General features: G+C 39.7%; 1 non-coding gene and 1 pseudogene across 1 annotated transcript; both read left to right on the forward strand.

Moving 5' to 3' along the window:
- The first annotated feature begins 484 nt into the window (after window positions 1–484).
- Window positions 485–21264, forward strand: LOC101596490 (annotated as a pseudogene).
- LOC123454374 lies at window positions 5447–5578 on the forward strand. The gene has a single exon (XR_006633340.1). It is a non-coding gene; the product is annotated as a small nucleolar RNA SNORA52 (small nucleolar RNA).
- Window positions 21265–23490: the final 2226 nt, after the last annotated feature.

Genomic DNA, 23490 nt, shown 5'->3' on the forward strand with positions numbered 1-23490 from the left:
TACTCTGCGACTTCTAGTTCTGCATCTTTGAACAAATTAATTTTCTGAAACGAAATTTCACTGGGCTTTTCACGGATAAGGCATATAAAGTTCCAAGCGCACAGGTAGGTGCTGAGAATTCACTTTTCCTCATCAAAACTACATTTTTTTTTTCTTATAAAAATCTAGACAGACTTTTCTCTTTGGACTTTGCTTCAACTATATTGACCAAAAATTCTAGGCACAGGTTTTTTTTTTTTTTTTTCTCTTTACTTTGAACAAAAGTCAGTTTAGAAATCAAATATTTAATTACACATTTAACGAGCTACTTCGTTGCAAACAACGCATTTACATGAAGCCAAGGAAATCCAAGACGAATAGTTTTCCTCCCACTGTGGTCCACAGCCGAATTATGAGGAGCGTCAAATATCTGGAATATGAAGTGACATGAGGGTTCTCCTGGAAGTTCAGCGCCCCACGTGCACCTGCAGATGCACCCTGAGGGATGCCGTCCAGAACCGAGCTTTTCTTACTAATTGTGACAGTTTCTGAGCGTTCGCGAGGGCGGGCTGAACGAGTGTTTGTACTTCTCGAAGGAGCTACAGAAACAGATGTGATGCGGTCAGAGCATCTCCTCATTACTCTAGAGGGGAGAATGCCCAGCGAGCCCTTACCTGAGCCGGAAGCCTCCGGTGAAACCATTCTTCCCAGAGCTCTTACCGGGGAGGAAGAAAACCCCAATTTAAAACTTCACTTCAGATACACAAGGTTTTGCATATATTCAGTTACTGTAGTGTTTGCTTTTCTGATGACCACAGTGGTAATAGTGAAGTCGCTGTCCTAAATATGGGGCTAAATAATGTATGTTTCTAAGAAAAAAAAATCCCCCCCTCCGCTGCGGGAAAATGGAACCGTCCAGTGGCGGGGAAAGGTCTTGGGTGAATATATGGGTTGCAAAAGCCAGTAAAACGAGTGAAATGTTCTTATACAAAAGTTGGCTAACCCTCATAGAGCTTTTTTTTTTTTTTTAATGTGGATAATGATATAGAAGAGGAAAAATTTTAATATACATGTTTTTTAATCTTTAGGTTTATTTCAGGAGGAAAAATTTTAAATTAGAAATTACAATGAATCAGTTTTTGTTTTACATTTTACATAATGCATAATATCCTTTAAGGGGAATTTGAGGAATACTTTTATCAGCATAAAACATTAAAATATAAAAGATTGCAATATATGTGTATATATGTATGTATAAATATATGTGTATATATTTCAAATGAAAGTTTTGCATTTTTTTCTCGAGCTTAATTCTAGGATATATTTACTGCTTTAAGAATCAAAACTACACACAAAGATATAAAAAAGAAAGTAAAATCACTGGAAACTGAAAGCTCAGAGAACCATCATTAAAATCTTACCAAATTTCTAGCCATTTTATAATACATTCACATCTATCTTATGTATATATTGTTTTGTACACTGCTTTTTAGTGAAATAATATGCTATGGAGACCTAATGTCATTAAGTTTAGGCATGTTACTTTTATGTGACTGAGTAATATTTTAAACAATTAATTAATCAATTGCTGTTAAATAATAGATTGTTTCACCAGTCATGGTGGCACATGCCTTTAATCCCAGCACTCAGAAGGCAGAGGTAGGAGGATCACTGTGAGTTCAAGGTCACCCTGAGACTAAAGAGTGAATTCCAGGTCAGCCTGGACTAGAGTGAGACCTTACCTCAAAAAACAACAACAACAAAAAGCAATAATAATAGATTGTTTCGAATATACTAAACAACAATAAAGATTTCTATAGAAAATACCCTTGTATAAACATGTTTGAGTTCTTTCCTGTAGAGTTAATGCCTAAGAATACATCCCTAGAAGTAGAATTGGTGGATCAAAAATATGTATCTAGGGGCTGGAGGGATGGCTTAGCAGTTAAGGCATTTGCCTGCAAAGCCAAAGGATCCAGGTTTGATTCCCCAGGACCCATGTTAGGCAGATGCACAAGGGGACGCATGTGTCTGAAGTTCGCTTTCAGTGGCTGGAAGCCCTAGCGCACCCACTCTCTCTCTCCCTCTTTCTCTGTCAAATAAATAAATAAATAAAAATGAAACATTAAAAAAAGTTTTAAAATATGTATCTATTTGAAAATTTGGTGCATATTCCCAAACTGCCCTTCAGAAACATATTGTACATTTGTAATGCTACAGAGTACAAAAGTACAGCACACATCATTATAACAAATTTTTAATTTTTGGCAAGCTAAAATGATAGCTTTCCTCCTTTCCTAACTTCTCTCCTTCCCTTCTGGCCTTCCTTCCTTTCTTCCATTTCCTTTATTAAGCTTAAAATCTTTTGTTACATTTATTGACCATGCTTATTTCATCTTCTGACATTGTTCATCTCATTTACACATTTTTTTTTTCCCTGAGGTAGGGTCTCACTCTAGCCCAGGCTGACCTGGAATTCACTCTGTATTCTCAGGGTGGCCTCGAACTCATGGCGATCCTCCTACCTCTGCCTCCCAAGTGCTGGGATTAAAGGCGTACATCACCACTCTTGGCTCTTTTTTTTTTTTCTTAGTTTCAGTTACACATTGTTCTTGTGACAACTGTCTACTTCTAAATTATAAGAACACTGCATATTATTAATACTCAACTTTTATTTACATTCACAAATATAAATATTTCCCCAATTTATTTTCTTCATCTTTCTTACTATTTATAGAAAATAATCAAATATGTTTGTTTTCACAACCATTCCTATTTAATTATAGAATTATGTGCACGTGTGTGTGTGTGTGTGTGTGTGTGTGTGTGTGTGTTTGGTAGGGTCTCACTCTAGCTGAGGCTGACCGGGAATTAACCATGTAGTCTCAGGGTGGCCTGGAGCTCATGGCAATCCTCCTACCTCTGCCTCCCAAGTGCTGGGATTAAAGGCGTGTGCCACCATGCCCGGCCTGGAACTATATTTTTAAAGGATAAGAATACAATGAGGACTGGGAAGATGGATTAGTGATTAAAGGCACTTGTTTGCAAAGCCTGGAAGCCCAGGTTCAATTCCCCAGTTCCCACATAAAGCCATATGCACAAAGTGATATATTCATCTGGAGTTTGTTTATAGTGGCAAGAGACCATGGTGAACCCATTCTTTCTCTCTCCTTTTCCTTCTCTCTCACCTTGTAAATAAATAAACAAAAATATAATGAATCCTCTTTCTCAGGTTGTCAGCTCAACCAACTTCTTGGTAAGCAATTCTGTTTACTTATCATCTGCCTTCCCAAAAGTAGTTTCACAAAGCCTGACAATTAAAATTTGTTTACAAGGCTACAGAGATGGCTCAGCAGTTAAAGGCATTTGCCAGCAAAGCCTGAAGGCCCTGGTTCAATTCCCCAGTGCCCATGTGAAGCCAGATGCATCAAGTGTCACATGCATCTGGAGTTTGTTCATAGTGGCAGGAGGCCCATTCCCCCCCAAATAAATAAAATTTATTTACACTGTCATAGACTAACAATACTCCAACTGAAAGTAAACCTAATTCAATTCTAGTCTAAGAGTTAGTTTATATGCAGTAAGAGATTTTCTCATTTTTCTACTTTTTTCCAGCTCTAGAACTTAAGCAGACTCTGGACTCTTCAGAAAAGACATCCCACTCTAAAACCCTCAAACCCAGAAAGACATGCCAGGCTTTAGACTACTTCACATGAAACTGTATTCTAATAGCCAATATCACATTTGTGCCTCATTGCCTTAGAATGTTAACAATTACTATTAACTACCACTGCTTTCGATAATGTCTCCAAGAATATAGTTTGGTAAAGATCTTTTTCCTCTTTTAAGTTCATTTTGAAAAAATTTCAAAAATGGTATTAGATCAAAGGATGTAAATAGTCATGTTTGTTGCTTAGTACGGCCGTGTTTCCCAAATGGACAATACTGTTGTTAATCGTGTGAATTTACTCAACTTTCATTTTATCAGTTTGGACTGTAATACTTATTTATTCACTTTATACACATAAAAATTAAAGTTCCAATATATACTTCTGTGATTTTCCATGTTTTAAGTTGCTGTTTGCATTCTGCACATTTTAATTTTCTTTTTGAGACAGGGTCTCACTCTTGCCAGGGTTGACCTGGAACTCATTGTATAGCCTCAAACTCCCAGTGATTCTCCTACCTCAGCCTCCAGAATTCTGGAACTAATGGTATGTGTCACTACACCTGACTTGAATATTTTAAATTTTAAAAACTAATGCTAAATTTGGCTTCTGGAGGTTACAGGAGAAAAAATTAATCATGATAATGTTTTCTCTGACTTTCTAAAGATTTTGAAGTGGTAGGAAAAATTACATTCATCTGGCTTTAAAAAAAAGATAAAGAGGGCTGGAGAGATGGCTTAGCGGTTAAGCCCTTGCCTGTGAAGCCGAAGAATCCTGGTTCGAGGCTCCATTCCCCAGGACCCAAGTTAGCCAGATGCACAAGGGGGGGGGGCATGGATTTGGAGTTCATTTGCAGTGGCTGGAGGCCCTGACGTGCACATTCTCTCTCTCTCTCTCTTTGCCTTTTTCTCTCTGTTGGTCGTTCTCAAAAAAAAGAAAAAAAAAGATAAAAAAATAAATACATGCTTTTAAGCATAAAAATTAAAATAAAAACCAACATATCCTTTTAGAGATTCTCAGATTCACTCGTTTTTAATCTTTACAGGCAACTCATATATGTGACTGAATTTAGAATATACAGTTGTGGTAAGTGCAATGAGGAAAAGTAAGATGTGGCAAATGATGGCAGATGATCAGGGCAAGGCTTGTCTGTGGAGATAGGCATTAGAAGAGAGATGTGAAGAAAATGAAGGTGGAGCCATGTGAATACATGAGGAGTGGTTTTATAGGCAGAGAGAGAAAACAGGTAAGCTGGGTGTGGTGGCCCATGCCTTTAATTCCAACACTTGGGAGGCAGTGGGAGGAGGCTTACCATGAGTTCGAGGCCACCCTGAGACTCCATAGTGAATTCCAGGTCAGCCTGGACTAGAGTGAGACCCTACCTCGAAAAACCAAAAAAAAGAAAGAAAGAAAGAAAACAGGTGAAGGCAATTGACGAAATAATTTTGAGCAGAATTTTCAATAAAGGTGGGGGTAACAAATCATGCAGATACTGGTGATGTGTCATAGGCAAAACAGTGAATGCAGAGGCCTGGAGATGCTTAGAGAAAAGCAAGAAGTGTGAAACAACATTAGCAAGGAAGAAGTTGCTATGAGACTAGGTCATATTTGTAGCCAGGAACAGAATTACTCGAGGTTTGTACGTCTTTAGATTTGTTCCCAGCAAGACAGGGCGCCAGTGCATAGTTCTGAGCAGAGGAGAGGAACATGGCATAGCTTGCTTCCGAAGCCTCACTTTGTAGTCTGACTTTAGGGGACAAGGCTGGGAACTGGGAGAGCAGTGAGAAGTTTCTGAGGTATGGTCCGTCCTAATCCCTGTCACTCAGCTTGTGACCTGCCAGGATTGGCTTGTGGACCAGAATGCCCTAGAAGTCCTGCTGCAGTTGTGCAAGGCCTCTGGGCGCCTATGCCAATGGCACTTCTGGAAACACCTGGGAAATTTAAAAAGCGTTACTGAGGTTGTCTAGGTGAGAGGAAATTGCATTTGTAGGAGTGGAGGTATGATAGAAATGGTCAGTTTGGATATACTATATTTTGAAGGCAGAAATGTCAGAGTTAAAAAATAGATTAAAGGAAGCAGTGGCATATGCCTTTAATCCCAGCACTCAGGAGGCTTGCAGTGAGTTCAATGCTAGCCTGAGACTACATAGTGAATACCAGGTCAGCCTGAGCTAGTGAGACCCTACCTTGCGAAACAAAAACAAACAACCAAGAAGATTAAGGGGAAAGATGTAAGAAAGTTGGAAGACATTTGTAAAAATCCAGATGGGATTATGTACTTATAAATGCAATTATTTGAAATGCTTACATTTTAATTATTCAAAAATTTTAATACGATATCTGTTTACTTTCTTGCTGATGTGACAAAATACCCCACCAGGCACAGCTTAGGGAAGGACTTTAATTTGGCTGATAGTTCCAAAGGCTGTAGTCTCTCATGGCAGTGAAAGCATGGCAGGAGTAAGGAGCTGATAACACATCATCACAATAGCAGGGAGGAAGTAGAACATGATGAATGAAAGCGAGTCTGGATAGAAAACCTCAAAGCCCATCCCTAGAGAGACGCTTCTTTCAACAAGGTTCCATCTCCTAAAGGTTCCACAACCTTCCAGAAGAGCACTACCAGCTGGGGATTAAGAATTCAAACACATGAGGCTATTTTTTTTGGGGGGGGGGCTGGTCATTTTGTATTCAAACCACAACAAACACAAATAAAAATTGATTACTCCATTCAACTAAGTTCCTTTAAATGTAAAGGTGTGGTTGAGAGAGAAATATAAAAAATAATTTTCTCACTGGACATGGTGGAGCACACCTTTAATCCCAGCACTTGGGAGGTTGAGGTAGGAGGATGGCTATGAGTTTGAGGCCAGCCTGAGATTACATAGTGAATTCTAGGTCAACCTGTGCTAAAGCAAGACCCTACCTAAAAAAAAAAAAAAAGAAAAAGAAAACAATATATATTTTTGTTTTGCCTTTTATTTAGCTCTCGGTACATGATTAAACCACTTGGTAAAAAATTCACAAAGTACTTGTTGAGTGTGACATGGCACTAAGAACTGAGGCTATGTGATCAGTTGCTTCCTGGTCTGGAGTCATAATTAATCTTTAAAACTACTACTATTTTTCAGTATGCACTTTGACCATGATATCTATGTTAGTCTTTGCAGTATAGTATAAGGTAATATTAAGGTGTACTTTGAAGAAATAAAAGTGTTCTCTACGGTAGTGCTCATGCAAAAAAGTAAAGTAGCAGGGTTTTCTTACAGGGTGACTTAGCAGTTACAAACATTATACATTGTTCTAATTTTCATGGGATTATTATAAAATCCATGTCAAATGATAAACCATATGACAAAGGGTTTTTGGTGTATATCTGATTCATGTTCATGATGATTTATGTAGTATTTTTCTTCTGTGATCCAGGTATAAATTCTATCCCAATACATGCATTGCTATACTACTTTATGCCATCAGTTTTTATCACAATTCCTACCATGAATTCTAAATTGATTGTTTCAGAAATAATTTTAATTCATCCAGTGGATGCTGCCTTTTCGTTTCCCTCGAAATGAATAAAAGATGGTTTATTTTGAGGCAATTATGAGTGACCATGGCCCAGGAACATTTTTTCAGAGTTCCCTGAATGACATCTTCCACCATGGAAGTGGTTACATGAGCTTTTATAATCAGAACAAAAGGCAATCATGAATTGAGGCATTTACCAGATACATTGGTGGGGACATCAGGTAGTTACTGGTTTCAAATGTGATTTGATGACATTCTCAGTTTTTGAGATGGTGGAAGCTAATAATATCATAAATTAATACATACCATAAACTGTCTTTTATTTTTTAAAATATTTTTACTTATTTATTTGAGAGAAAGAGAGAGAGAGGCAGATAGAGAGAGGGAGAATGGGCACACCAGGGCTTCTGCAAACAAATTCCAGGTGCATATGCCACCTTGGGTTCTGGCTTATGTGGATCCTGGGGAATCAAATCTAGGTCCTTAGGCTTTGCAGGAAAGCACCTTAACCACTAAGAAATCTCTCAAACTCTGTCTTTTAAAACTATTTCTAAGCTGGGTGTGTTGGTTCATGTCTGTAATGCCAGCACTCAGAAGATTAAGGCAGAAGTATCATAATGAGCATAGGACATAGCAAGATCTTGCCTCAAAAAAGAAAAACAACCCCCAAAATAAAACTACATTTCTTAAAGACCATGATACAGTATTTGTAAAGAACTATCTCCTTACTTTCATCATTTCTATAGTATAAAAGGTATCAGTGCTGAGTTGCCTTTTTTTTTTTAATTTTTAATTTTTATTTTTTATTTGAGAGCGACAGACACAGAGAGAAAGACAGATAGAGGGAGAGAGAGAGAATGGGCGTGCCAGGGCTTCCAGCCTCTGCAAACGAACTCCAGACGCGTCGCCCCCTTGTGCATCTGGCTAACGTGGGACCTGGGGAACCGAGCCTCGAACCGGGGTCCTTAGGCTTCACAGGCAAGCGCTTAACTGCTAAGCCATCTCTCCAGCCCCTGAGTTGCCTTTTTAAAGACTCTAAGAATTGTGTGATACCTCAGAATTACCTGTTAGTGCCACTTACCTAATTGTTATGATAAACTCTAGTATTTTTACCAAATTCAAAATTATATACATTTTAAAATTTTTATTTATTTTTTGACAGAGAGAGAGAGAGAGAGAGAGAGAGAGAATCAGAGAAAACAGGTGTGCCAGGCCTTCAGCCACTGCAAATGAGCTCTAGATACATGCACCCTTTCATGTATCTGGCTTATGTGGGTCCTGGGGAATCAAACCTGGGTCCTTTGGCTTTGCAAGCAAGTGCCTTAACCGCTAAGCCATCTCTCCTGCCCTCAAAATTATATTTTAATGAAAAAATTTAAAAATTACTCTAAATTGTCTTTGCTGATCTATACTAGTTAAGAAACAATTGCTTTATGATACAGATTCAAGGAGAAAAAGATGGATTATCAAATGTCTATCTCTGTAAGATTGATATTTTTTTACAGTCTATTTACATATACTTTAGAGCAAATTAGGATTGGGAAGCTATCTAAATTATTGACTTTTTCATTAAGCCTTGTACAATGGTTAGTCTTTGATAACTGATGTGAAATTATTTTGTTATTCAGATAAAATTACTATAAATCCTTGATGGTTTGAATGTGAAATGACCCCCATAGTCTCATATGTTGATAATCAAGGCTCATACACAATTCCTAGCTGGTAGCAATTTGGTTGGAGGAGTTGTGTTTCTAGGGGTGGACTTTGGGGTTTTATATCTGGGATCTTTCTTGCCAGAGCTAGCTCACCCTCTTGCTGCTTCCTGCCAGCTACTGTGTCAAGATGTGATGCACAGCCTCTGCTCTACCATGTTTTGCTGCCATGATGAAACTTCCCCTGGAGATCATCAACAAGAGTGAACCTTGGGCTGGAGAGATGGCCTAGAGGTTGAGCGCTTGCTTGTGTATCCTAAGGACCCTGGTTTGAGGTTCGATTCCCCAGGACCCACGCTAGCCAGATGCACAAGGGGGCACACACGTCTGGAGTTTGCTTGCAGTGGCTGGAGGCCCTGGCACACCTATTCTCTCTCTCTGCCTCTCTGTCTATCACTCTCAAATAAATAAATAAAAATGAACAACAAAAAAAAGAGTGAACCTTTTCTTCCATATCCTGTTTTGGGTTGGATGTTTTGTCCCAGCAACAAGAAGATAACTGTGACACTTGCCTACCCTGGACTGGAGAGATGACTTAGTTGTTAAGGCACTTGTCTGCAAAGCCAAAGGACCCAGGTTCAATTCCCCAGTACCCACATGAAGCCAGATGCACAAGGTGGTACATGCGTGTGGAGTTCCTTTGCAGTGGCTAGGAGGCATTGGTTTGCCCATTCTCTCTCTCTGCCTTGGCCTCTCTCTCTTTCTCTCACAAAGAAATTAAAAAAAAAAAAAAAATCCCATACCCTATAATCAAATAAAATAAACTGTCAAAAATGAGTCAAACCAAAACTTAAGTCCTCTGCTCAAGGTAATTGGATTGACCACCTTGACATAAAACAGAGTGCCTTCATTGAGTAATATTTTGGTAGTTTTGGTTTGTTTAACTCATGAAACATATGATAAGTGTAAAAGAAAACAGAAGAGGTAGGAAAGATTGGAGAGCAAAGGGAATTTTATAATTACAAGAGCAACAGAGGATGGCAGGAATAAGTTGTAGGCATGGGTGCCTGCAGAGACCCTTTAAGATGTGAGCAGAAGAGATCACCTCTGAGCTGTTGAAATTATAATAACTCCTGGTGAATTATTTGCAGATGAGGGTAGCACACAGTCATAAATTTTCTTTCTTTCTTTCCTTCCTTCCTTCCTTCCTTCCTTCCTTCCTTCCTTCCTTCCTTCCTTCCTTCATTCCTTCCTTCCTTCATTCCTTCTTTCTCTCTCCCTCTTTCTTTCTTTCTTTCTTTCTTTCTTTCTTTCTTTCTTTCTTTCTTTCTTTCTTTCTTTCTTTCTTTTTTTCAGAGGTAGGGTCTCACTATAGCTAAGGCTGACCTGGAATTCACTATGTAGTCTCAGGGTGGCCTCAAGCTCATAGCAATCCTCCCAAGTGCTGGAGTCATAAATTTTCTATGTGATACTTTCTATATCTATGGAAGCACAACAGACCTCCCCAATAGCCAAAGCAATCCTGAGCAAAAGAACAGTGTTGGAATACCATACCTGGTTTCAAGTTATACTACAGAGCTATAGTAACAACAATAACAACAACAAACAACAAAAAACCCAGCATGTTGCTGGCGTAAAAACAGACATATGAATTAATGGGATAGACTCAAGGATTCAGAAATCAACACACATAGCTACACCTATTCTATTTTTGACAAAGATACCAAAAACACACTTTAGAGAAATAGCCTCATTGACAAATGATGCTGGGGAAATTGGATATCCACATGTAGAAGAATGAAACTAGATCCTTATCCCTTACCCTGTATAAAAATCATTTAAAAATGGATCAAAGACCTTAACTTTTAGAGAAAAAACTAGGTAAAACACTTCAAGAGATGGAAAGTGGATTTGTGAAAGGGAAAGTGGGGGAGGGGAAGGAATAATCATGGTCTATTCTCTATAATTATGGAAATTGTCAATAATTTTTTTAAATTTTAAAACTTTATTTATTTATTTATTTTTAAATTTTATTTATTTATTTGTTTGTTTTTTAAAAAATTTTTATTAGCATTTTCCATGATCATAAAAAAAATCCCATGTTAATTCCCTCCCTCCTGTCAATAATTTTTTAAAAAGATATAGGCAAGAGCTTTCTGAAAAGGATCCCAATAGCTCAAAAAATCAAAATCAAACATTGACTAATGGGATTGCATGGAATTGAAAGGTTCTGCACAGCAAAGAAAATAAACTATTGAAGATAAAGCAAATCTTTGTTAGTGTCATATCTGACAGGGGATTAATATCTAGAAAATGTAAAGAACTTACAAATGGAAACGCCAAAATCAAAATGATCCCATTTTAAAAAGTGCTAATATAATAAATAGGCAGTTCTCAACCGGCAAAGAACAAGTGGCAATAAAAATATGAAAAATATCCAACATCCATAGCCATTAGAGAAATATAAATTAAAATTACATTGAGATTCCATCTCTCCTTAATCAGAATATTTATCATGAAGAAAACAAATAAATTCTGGCAAGATTCTTATCTGTTAGTGGGGATATAAGATAGCCTAGCTACTATGCAAATCAGAATGGAGGTTCTTTTAAAAAGTAAAATTAGAATTATCATAGACTGCAGCTATACCTGAAGGTCTCCAAGTCAGTAGATGACAGAAATACTTGCATATCTATGTTTATTGCACTACTATTCACAACAGCTAAGCCATAAAATCAGACTACATGTGATGAATGAATAAAGAAAATGTGGCATATATATTTTTTTGAGAAAGAGTGAATGGGTCCTTATTGCAAACCTACTACAGATGCCTGCACCATTTCAAGCATCTGCCTTTTTGTGGGTACTGGTGAATTGAACCCAGACCATCAGGCTTTGTAAAGCAAGTGCCTTCAACTCCTGAACCATCTCCCTAGCTCTACACAGTGGAGTTTTATTCAGATATAAAGAAGAATAAAATTATGTGGAAGATGGGTGCGACTGGAGATATTAAGTGAAATAGGACAGACTTTAAAACACAAATATTCCATATTTTCTTTCAGTTTTGGATCCTAGATTTTACACAAATGCATAAAATCACAGATATGTACACACACATGAAAATGGAATCAACAGCGTGTAGGGGAATAAAGAGGATTAGCAGGAGGGAGGAAGGGCAAGAAAAGGGAAGCAGGGGTGAGTACGGTCAAAGTACACGATGAGCTTGTATAAAAATATCTTTTGTAAAAACATATTGTTAATTTTTATAAGAAGAAAAAGGGCTGGAGAGATTGCTTAGTGGTTAAGGCACTTGTCTACAAGGCCAAAGGACCCAGGTTCAATTCCCCAGGACCCACATAAGCCAGATGCACACAAGGTGGAGTGTGTGTGTGGAGTTTGTTTGCAGTGGCTGGAGGCCGTGGTTCACTCATATTCTCTTTCTCTATCTATCTAATCTGTCCCCCCTCTCTCAAATAAATAAATTTAAAAATTTTATAAGAAGAAAAAGAGAGAATACACCCGGGCCTCTTGCTACTACAAACAAACTCCAGATGCACCTGCGCTTGGTGCATCTGGCTTTATGTGGGTACTGGAGAACTGAACCAAGGCTGTCAGGCTTTGCAAGTAAGTGTTCTTAACCACTGAGAAATCTTTCAAGCCCAGTCAAAGTATTTTATGAAACCCATCACTATGTACATTGAAAATGCACCAATAAAACTCATACACACATCAAGTGGAAGCCAACCACAGGTTAATATTGTCTTCCCCTCATACTTCTGAGCTGAAGCTGGGGCTGGGGAGGCAGTTATATTCAGCCTAGTTAGTCTCAGCAGATGGAAGAGCACTAGAGCAGGCTGGACTTCATCAGGAAGAAAGAAAGCAGGGTAGGGGGGCTGGATACAATGGGAAATGAATATGTTACGTTATATATGTTAAAAAGCTTTAATACTAAGACAAATCATGTAGTGAACTTAAAGGTTTACATACATTAGCTCACTTAATCCTTAAAAATCTGTAAGATAATTACTACTGTTTTCTTCATTATTCAGAGAAGAATATTGAGCCACAGATGGTTGAGTACCTGGTCACTCGGCCAGGAAGGCATTGAAGTGAAAGTTGACCTGCGCTTGCCTTCTGTACAGGCTGAGCTCTTGGTCAGTTTGCTGCACTGTATCTGACCAACAGACATGGAAACCTGTAAACCACTTTGTTCCTCATTCACTCATCTCTACTCTAGGATCTGACCAGATAACATAACCATGACTGGGGAAGGACTGTGGACTCTTAGCTCCCTAGAATATATCTCCCTCTTGCTTGGAAGTGGATGAACAGCTTGTGGGTGCGTAATTAATGACTGGCTTGATGAGCTCCTTTAAGACCTCTGAACCCAGCGATGCGTGATCTGGTGTCCAGAGTTTTCCTAACTCACCACTTTAGAACCCTCAGCAGCTGTGAGCTCAGCTCTGCACGACTATGCCTTCTCCTGCTTGGACGGAGCAAAGAATCACCGTGAAGTTTGAATCTTACCCTTGCCACTTTGGTTGTATAACCCAGTGGACCTTTCTTATGTTTCTGAGAAAAATTCTTTGCAGCATCTGAAAACCAGTTGTATAAATACATCCCACGGAGTAAAAGTACAGGATGAAGATGAGGTCATATGTTTGAAAGTGCCTGGCATGCAGAAAACGCTCAGGAATGTGAATCAAATGAAAGAAATGGATTAAATGGACTTACGTTTTCAAAATCTAGTTATGGCACATTTAGTTATTGTATTACCTTTAAAAATACACTGTACTGGTGGTTGAGGACATGGCTCAACAATTAAAGGCATCAGCTAAAAGTACAACATGGTGCATGTAACTGGAGTTCACTTTCTGGGGCAAGGGACTGGGGAGTTCATACTCTCTCTCTACAAAATAAATAAATAAAAACATTTTAACATACAATGTACTTCCACTATTATTCTGACTAAAATTATTATTTAAAACTTCATAAGAAAAAGCAGCAATTTTTAAAAAATTTTGTTTATTTTTATTTATTTATTTGAGAGAGACAGGCAGAGAGGGAAAGGGGCAGAGAGAGAAAGAAGTGCCAGGGCCTCCAGCCATGGCAAACGAACTCCAGACACATGCACCCCCTTGTGCACGTGGCTAATGTGGGTCTTGGGGAATTGAGCCTCGAACCAGGTTTCTTAGGCTTCACAGGCAAGTGCTTAACCCTATGCCATCTCTCCAGCCCAGCAGCAATTTTCTGAGACTTTAAAAAGAAGAAAAAAACCCTCCATAATCCAATAATCTTTAAGTATAAGCAATGCTAACATTTGGTTAGGTACATATAAGTTTGTTTTCACTGACATGCCTTTAAAGTGGAATTCTGGTCCCTTCAGCAACATTACATTCTGAATCAAGAACTCATCTTTAAAAGAAAGCTGATTATCTCAGACTAGGACTTAACACTGAGGACCTACTTTGTGCAGAATACTTGACTAGTCGTCTAGAGAACTAAAAGAATTCATTTGTCTCTTCAATGACATCTAATAAAAGGAAAGGCTTTCTCTCTCTCTCTCTCTCTCTCTCTCTCTCTCTCTCTCTCTCTCTCTCACACACACACACACACAAAGGGGGGTGGTGGCTGGAGGAGCTGGGTGTGGTAGCACATGCCTTTAATCCCAACACTTGGGAAGCAGAGGTAGGAGGAACACGGCAAGTTCAAGGCTATCCTGAGACTACATAGTGAATTCCAGATCAGCCTGAGCTAGAGTGAGACCCTACCTTTACCTCGAAAAACAAAAATATAAAACAAAAAAGTTCTATACAGCTAGAGAGCTGGCTTAGTGGTTAAGGTGTTTGTCTATGAAGCCAAAGGATCCAGGTTCAATGCCCCAGGACCCACGTAAATCAGATGCATAAGGTGGTGCATGTGTCTGGAGTTCATTTACAGTGGCTGAAGGCCCTGGCATGCCCATACTCTATCTCTCTTTCCCTCTTTCTCTCTTTCAAATAAACAAAATTATTTTTTTAAAACAAGTTTATAAAAGGGCTAGAGAGATGGCTTAATGGTTAAGATCCTTGCCTACAAAGCTAAAGAATCAGGTTTGATTCTCCAGAGCCCAGGTAAGCCAGATGCACAAGGTGACATATGCGTACAAAGTGGTACATGCACACAAAATGGTCTGGGGTTTGCAGTTGCTAAGGCCCAGTTGTGACAATTCTCTGTATCTCTCTCTCTTTCTCATAAAAAAGGAAAGGAAGGGGAATACTATAAAAAGTTAATAATAAATGCAAGTTGTAGGTTGTAAACGCAAAAGTTGGAGAAATTTCATAGAAGTGTTCAGTGAAAAAAAAATTCCAAAATAGCAGTAACAAGTGTATGAGTTCAAATGTGCTTGAGTCTTTCAGTTCTGCACAAGGGGACAAAACGAAGAGCTGAAGCTTCAGAAATACAATAAGAGGCATATAGGCTGAGGGCAATGACTGGAAGGCTTCTGAGTTAGAATAAATAGTGTGGTCATTTGAATGGATGTCCCCCAGTAGACTCAGGGGTTTTATTAAAGCTTGGGATTTAGCGCTCCAGCCTCCTGGCTGGAGGAGGTGTCACTGTGGGTGGATCCTGGGGTCCAGCCTAAGGCTGATCTGAATCCCAATTTAAGAAATGCAAGCAAGGTGCCTGAGCATTGCCTGGAGTTCCTGCTAAGTGTGCTAGCTTGCTTTTGGTAGTGGCTTTTTTCTCAGCTTGGATCTGTGAAAGGTGGCCAACTTCTTTTGCCATTATGGAACTTCCCCTGGGTCTGTAAGCTTCAAATAAAAACCCTTCCTCCATCACTGTGCCTGGTCTGGAAGTTCACCCCAGCAACCTGAAGCTGTCTACTACAAACAGGTTCAAACATGGAAACATGTTTGTGGTTGATTTGAAAAATGACTGGGAATATTTTTCGCCTCAGTGAGAACTCATTTCTTTCTACATCAGTGTTTCAATCTCCCCCCGCCCCCCACCCCCCGGATTACAAATAGACAAAAAGATGTGAAGGAAAACCAGGAAAAGTTGAAGGAGAAAGGTAGGTTGGTCTTTACCCAACTACTGTCTGTTTATTGACACCACAGCACCAGGAACCTACAGAGGATATACACATATCGACTGTGATGTGACCTGATGGTCTCTCATGACCCTGAGATAAACAATAGTTTCCTGCTCCTGTGTTTTACATGGGAAGAAAGCATGAGAAGAGCAGTAATAAGTAAAACTGACAATTTCAGACAGTGATAATTGCTATGAAGAAAATAAAAGAGAGCAATGGGATAGAAAGTGATGTGGAGGGCAAAATCACAGAGTGATCAGAGATAACCTCTTTAAACAAAGCATCCACCGTGCAGTAATTTGAAAGAAGAATCATGTAGTTTCTGGCTGAGAACAGTTGGACCATTTGTTCCAATATTTCATTTCCTAATCAGGAAGTGATTGACAATGAGGTCATAGAGGGTGTGGGGGCCAAATTAAATAATTTGTATTTTGTACTGAAACAAATATTTAATCTTTACTAACATACAGTCAGAGAGTCAGGTGTCTCTTGTTGGAGTAAAAATTTGAGCAGACAAAAATTCGAGCAGAAGGAAAGCAGATATTTGACATTAAACAAGCCTGGTTAGGAATTTTGAAGCCTGGCCTAGAGAGATGGCTTAGCAGCTAAGGCATTTGCCTGCAAAGCCAAAGGATTCAGGTTCAATCAATTCCCCAGGACCCATCTAAGCCAGATAGATGCACAGGGAGCACATGCATTTGGAGTTCATTTGCATTGGCTGGAGGCTCTGGCATGCCCATTTTCTCTCTCTCTCTCTCTCTCTCTCTCTCTCCAATAAATAAATAATTAAATAAAATATTCTGTAAAAAAAGAAATTTTGAAGCCCAAGATAATCTGTAGATGAGCTGTAATGCACAGGCATACCATGAAAGCCTGAAAATTGGATCTGCTAATGACTTGGTAGTGTAGAAGACTGATGAAATAGGAATCTAGCTATAAACGTTATTATTTCAAAATTAAAATCTACAAGACAGTGCTTGGGAAATCTTTGCTTTCAACTACTGTAGGTTCTCATTAGAGTTGTTTAAAACCAAAGACTTTGCTTCTTATGTAACATCATTTGAAAATGTTATATTTGAATATTTTGTTTCCATATCGACACACTTACTGGTTAATTGATTTTTTTCAAAAGTTGTGTATCTATTTCAGAAACAGAGTATCTATTGAATAGTTGTTGGATTTAACCACTTAAAAGCTTTACTGATATGACCAATATTGAAGAAATAGTATTGATTCATCTAATATAATATCTTAATAGATATTGGCTGACATTTTATGAAGAAGACAATTTCAGTTAAACATCTAAATTGGAAATTATTCTCTCAGAATCATTGGAGCAATGCAATAGTCTTCAACATTAATAACTATAGTAACATTATCATTCTGTCTTCAACTGTGAAAGAAATTGACAACAGTATATAATATTTTTTTCTAAAACTTCAGGCTTATACTTTGGAAAATAAATTCTAGAATTTACTTGATTGGTTTTTCCAGTTAAGCAGGGAAGGGCCGGGCATGGAAGTGCACACCTTTAATCCTAGCACTTGAGAGGCTGAGGTAGGAGTTTGAAACCAGCCTGAAACTACAGAGTGAGTTTCTGGTCAGCCTGGGCTACAGTGAGACTCTACTTCAAAAAAATAAAAATTAAAACACACACACACACACACACACACACACACACACAAAAGTAGTGAATATTTCAATATTTACCTACAAAAATTAAAATTCCATCTGTATTAGGGCTTAACAAACTGTAAACATTTTGTTTGTAAGCATTTTGTTATAAGATATAAACGTTTTCATACTGGGACTGACAATGGTAAACAAATTTAATGTAAATTGTTTATACTAATTAAATATGTGCACGTGACTGAGGCATTTTCCCAAATCATTTAAAATAGTTATTTGCAAGCACAGGGAGAAAGAGAAACAGAGAGAAAATGGGCATACCAGGACCCATTTTAAGAATGTAAAGGTGAACTAAGCAATAATGACCTAATTTAGTCTTTACTTGCTCAAGAATTCTTGGAATATTTAGGGTCACAATGACAAACCAAAAACACATACATCAAATAGCATGAAAGGTTAACTAAACCTAGGGAGACTGAATTAAGGAGAATACTTTTTCTTTCTGTTTTGTTTTAGAAGGGTTCGTGAAACAGGGTCTCACTATGTAGCCCGGGTTGAGCTCAATCTTGCAATCTTCCAACCTTTAGCTTCTTCACCTCAGCTGGTTCTAAAAAGGAATGTTCTAATCAAACTTGGGAAGATGAATTGACCACTGATTTTAAAAAATTTTTTGTCCATTTTTGTTTATTTATATGAGAACAACAGACAGGGAAAGAGGCGGGGAGAGAGAGAGAGAGAGAGAGAGAGGGAGAGAGAGAGAATGGGCACACCAGGGCCTCCAGCCTCTGCAAACGACCTCCAGACGTGTGCGCCCCCTTGTGCATCTGACTAACCTGGGTCCTTGGGAATCGAGCCTCCAACCGGGGTCCTTAGGCTTCACAGCAAGCGCTTAATCACTAAGCCATCTAGCCAGCCCATCTTTTCATTTTCTTAAAGGCTCCTTAAAAAAAACTCTAGAACTTATTTTCCAAAGTGTAAATGCTGGGGACTAAACCTGGGCCCTTGAGCTTGCTAGGTAAGTACTCAACCATTGAGTCAAATTCCCAACTCAAAATTTATTTTCTATTTTCTTTACCATCTATCATTACATGATAATGATATGAGTAAAATATATCTGAATATAACTGAAGTGTATTTGATAAAATATTAGAGTTTTGAAAAGGAAAGAAAAGGACTGGCGCGATGGCTCAGTGGCTAAAGTGCTTGCTTGCAAAGCCTGACAGCCTCCGTTCAATTTCCCCAGTACCCACGTAAGGCCAGATGCACAAAGTGGCACATATGCCTGGAGTTTATTTGCAGCTTCAGAAGGCCCTGGTACATCCATTTTCTCTCTCTTTTTCTCTGTGCTTCAAATATATACATATATATATATGTGTGTGTGTATGTATGTACATATATATATATATATATACACACACACACACACACACACACACACACACATACACACACATACATATATATGTATATTTACAAAATAATTGAAGTCTTTGAGTGTGGCACCTAAGAGACTAAGTAGATTTGACAAGCAGCTGCAGAGGTAGCCTGGCCATTGTTGTGGGTATTAAGGCATACAGCTGAAGCAGAGAGAGCTTTACAGAGGGTTCTTGTTATCCTAAAAGAGGAGTTACAATGAGAAAAGGGCAGGTTGTTAGCATCCTCTAGGTTAGCCGTGGATTTGGCAGGTAAATTGCATAAAAAAGAAGATGAGATAGAGGTGCTGGCTCACCGTTTCTTACGGCTAACAGGCCTAAAGGAAAATAAAGCGCAAGTTCACTGTGGGGGGCAACCCAATTCTGGGCCTGGGGATTTATCGGCCAGAGTCCATTTGTTCACTTTCTGTCTGGAATGTCCCCCCACCCCCCCATCCCTTTATTGGTAGTTATGTCTTGTAGAATACTAGGCAGGATGAGGGTTGCTATGAAGCCAATTCATGTTGTCTTAACTTTTGTATAATTCCCTCCCCAACCTACCTAGCCCAGTCCCTGTAAACACTTCCCACCTCTGATTTTCTGTCTCTCCCCTAGTAACTCCTCCTCTCCTTTCTCCTTATTTCTCCTCTCTCCTGGTCTCATTCTGGCTTGATGCCCATGTTCTCGGTGTTGACTACCCTTTGCACTCATCTCTAGTTGATCCCAGTCAGGAACCACAGATGACAGGCTGCATGAAGTGCTTGCCCTTCTGTGCCTGAATAACCGTGCTTAGAATGATTTTTCCAATTCTATTTGTTCTACAAATTTCATTATTTGATATTTTTCCTTTCTGCTGAATAGGTTTTCATTGTGTGTCTGTACCACATCTTCATTATCCATTCTTCAGTTGGTTAGGGCTGAGCATGTACCTTGGTGGTAGAACACTTGCTTACCAGTCATCTGGGCTCATTCCAGCTTGTGGCTATTGTGGAACAGCAGCAATAAACGTAGTTGAGGAAATATCTCGGTAGAAAAGAGTGGAGTCTGTAGGGTGCTGGCCCAGGAGTGGTACAACTGGATCCAATGGTAGATCTATTTTCTTCTTTAAGAGTCTCCATAATCATTTCCATAGTGGTTGTACCAGTTTCCACTTCCACAAGCAGTAGGTAACGGTTCTTCTTTCCCCACAGCCTTGCCAGCATTTGATGTCAATTTTTTGATGAAGGCCATCCTGAGTGTGGTGAGATATAGTGTCAGAGTTGTTTTATTTATTTATTTATTTTATTTGAGAAAGAGAAGATAGAAGCAGATGGAGAGAATGGGCACCCCGGAACCTCTAGCCACTGCAAAGAAATTCCACACACATGTGCCACCTTGTACATCTGGCTTATGTGGGTCCTGGGGATTTGAACCTGAGTCCTTTGGCTTTGCAGGCAAACACATTAACCACTAAGCCATCTCTCCAGCCCTCAGAGTTGTTTTAATCTGCATTTCTCTGCTCGCTAAAGTGTGTAGTAGCCATTTATATTTCTTCCTTTGGGAATTCTGGCTGCAATCACAGGACATCAGAATATTATACTGAGGCCAGCTCCTGCGGTGGTGTGGAGCGGCGGAGGCCAGCGTGCGCGGGCTGCTCCCCAGGCCCACTTGCTCTGAAATTATTTTGAGGTAAGAATTTTTGAAAGATGGTTTCCATAGAGACCTTTAAATAAAAGTGAAATTTGGAGAAAGCATTGAGGAGTTAAAGACCTGCCGACTCTTAATTAAACATTACATTCCGACAGGACTTTTTGTGGATCCTTATGAGTTGGCTTCATTACGAGAGAAAAACTTAACAGAGGCAGTGATGGTTTCAGAAAGTTTTAATATAGAAGCCCCTAACTATTTGTCCGAGGAATCTGAAGTCCTTATTTATGCCAGATGCACAGGGCATTCATTGCCTGCTTGCAAGCCTTTTTGCCTGTGCACCATCGCTATCACCAGCCACATAGGAAGGATGTTTTGTGGTTAGCAACCCGGATTTATTGATGTACTGTGACCAAGAGTTCCCAATTTTGAAATGCTGGGCTCAGTCACAAGTGCCAGCTCCTTGTGCTTTGAAGAGTAAGGAGATCTGCCAGCGGAGCAACATGAAGTATAAATCAATACTTAAGAATCTGACCCTGCAAGTTCCGGTGGGGCCGACTGTACATACCTCTTTAGTGTGGTCTGTGACTCTGCTCATTACCATCCTGTGTGCGACCCTGATCCTGCCAGCTGTTTTCAAATACGGCCGGTTTTTGTCTATAAGCTTTATACAGTTGTGTTTTCTACACAGCTAATAAAGAAGACCTATATGTTTGTGAAAAAAAAAAAAGAATATCATCCTGGCTCCGCTAGCCCTCATAGTGCTGAAAAGCCCCATGGGGGACACTGGAGGAAAAGAGACACCAACAGCATGAATAAGCAGGAGACCCCACAGACTTCAAAACCAGCCAGCCAGTCAAGAAGTACACGCTTGTTGGGCTGGAGAGATGGCTTAGCGGTTAAGCGCTTGCCTGTGAAGCCTAAGGACCCCGGTTCGAGGCTCGCTTCCCCAGGTCCCACGTTAGCCAGATGCACAAGGGGGCGCATGCGTCTGGAGTTCGTTTGCAGAGGCTGGAAGCCCTGGCGCGCCCATTCTCTCTCTCTCCCTCTACCTGTCTTTCTCTCTGTGTCTGTAGCTCTCAAATAAATAAATAAATAAAATTAAAAAAAAAAAAAAAAGAAGTACACGCTTGTGCAATAGCAGCGCACAGCCTCTGCGGATAACCAACTGTTTTCTGATTGGTCCTGAGGCCTGCTCAGTGGGAGAGAATTCATATCTCGTACTGGAAACCAAGTTAGAATCCCATTATTGGGAAACTGATAGATCCTACAGACAAGCCCCCACTGCTCTTGAAAAGAGTGGGCTTGCGCACCAAAAAGTAAAAAAAAAAAAAAAAAAAAAAAAAGCTCAAATTTGCATATCCCCTTTTAACTCAAGCTGCTCTCACTCTTGTTTGGAGAATCTGTCTTATTTTACAGATGACAGAGAAAATGGAGAATCAAGATTTGTTGATAAGACAAGAAGTTAGCTTACTGGCCACTATGAGATGTACCACCTCTATTACATCTGCAATGGCCCAGGAGAAGCTGCAGGGGAAGTGATGGCATGAACACTGCTCATACTGCTAGCCTGACAACCAGCCCACGGTTGATAGTAACAAACATAATGATCATTCAAAACAGATATCCGGATTCTACAGAGGATTAAACACTAAATCAGGCTGCCAATAGGCCTGCTATGGCTCAGGGAACATTGCAAAGAGGGAGGCAGAAAGATTTTAAGAGCCACAGAGTGCGTATGAATATCCTGAGGCTGATCCCTGCTACCCCACAGGGACTGACTGAAGCCTTCATGACCCTTCAGTAAATACCATAACCCCACTGAGGAGGATCACCAGGGTAACAGGAGCTGGAGCAGGGGGATAAAAGAGAATAACATATTATAATTAATATAAAATAATTAACGTTAAAAAATAAAACAAGAGCCAGGCATGGTGGCGCACGTCTTTAGTCCCAGCACTAGGAGGCAGAGGGAGGAGGATCGCTGTGAGTTCAAGGCCAGCTAAGACTACATAGCGAATTCTAGGTCAGCTTGGGCAAGAGAAAGACCCTACCTTGAAACAACAAAAAATAAAAAATGAAGTGAAACAAAAGGAAAAACAATCTCTAGGTACAGAAGGAACCCTACATGAATGGAAGAGAGCTCTCCGAGAAACCATATGACTGTCAAATGACAATCCAAGTGTCATGGGTGGCCTACCTCCCTATGAGTTGTTGGCCAGGGAGACCCCAAAGGCTCCCAAAACAATAAAGGTTATTGCCATCTGGTTGCATGGAACCTTCCAATATTCCTCCCTCAGCTTTAGGGTGAAGGCTGACAGAACATGGAGACTCCAAAGAAACCACCTAGATAGAGCTCTCATTGTATCAGGATTATCCCTATAGATGCTCCTTCCTCAGCCTTGGGGTGAGGACTTACTTATAGAGCATGAGGCTCCCAAGGCAAGTATAGTGGGGCTCACTATACTGGGGTTACGCCTGTGGATGCTCCTCTCTGAGCCTCCGCCAAGGCTTACTTACAGATATGAAGCTCATTGTTCCCGGATCTTTTACTCTCTATATACCCCATCTCCCTCCTGAGGTCACAAGACCTTGTGCAGTTTTGTATACAGGTGGTGCGGGGGACACCTGCATCTCTGATGGGGTCTGATGTCTCTCCCCACACCTTCTCTCATGAGTTGACCCAACTTCTTTTTTTAAAAAAAGATTTTATTTTTATTTATTTATTTGAGAGAGAATGAGAGAGACAGAGAGAGAGAGAGAGAGAGAGAGAGAGAGAGAGAAAGCACCAGGCCATCCAGCCACTGCAAATGAACTCCAATCATATGTGCCAACTTATGCATCTGGCTTACATGGGTCCTGGGGAATCAAACCTGGGTCCTTTGGCTTTGCAGGCAAGTGCCTCAACTGCTAAGCCATCT

The sequence above is a fragment of the Jaculus jaculus genome, chromosome 13 (assembly GCF_020740685.1).
Source record: "Jaculus jaculus isolate mJacJac1 chromosome 13, mJacJac1.mat.Y.cur, whole genome shotgun sequence".
Taxonomy (NCBI): Eukaryota; Metazoa; Chordata; class Mammalia; order Rodentia; family Dipodidae; genus Jaculus; species Jaculus jaculus.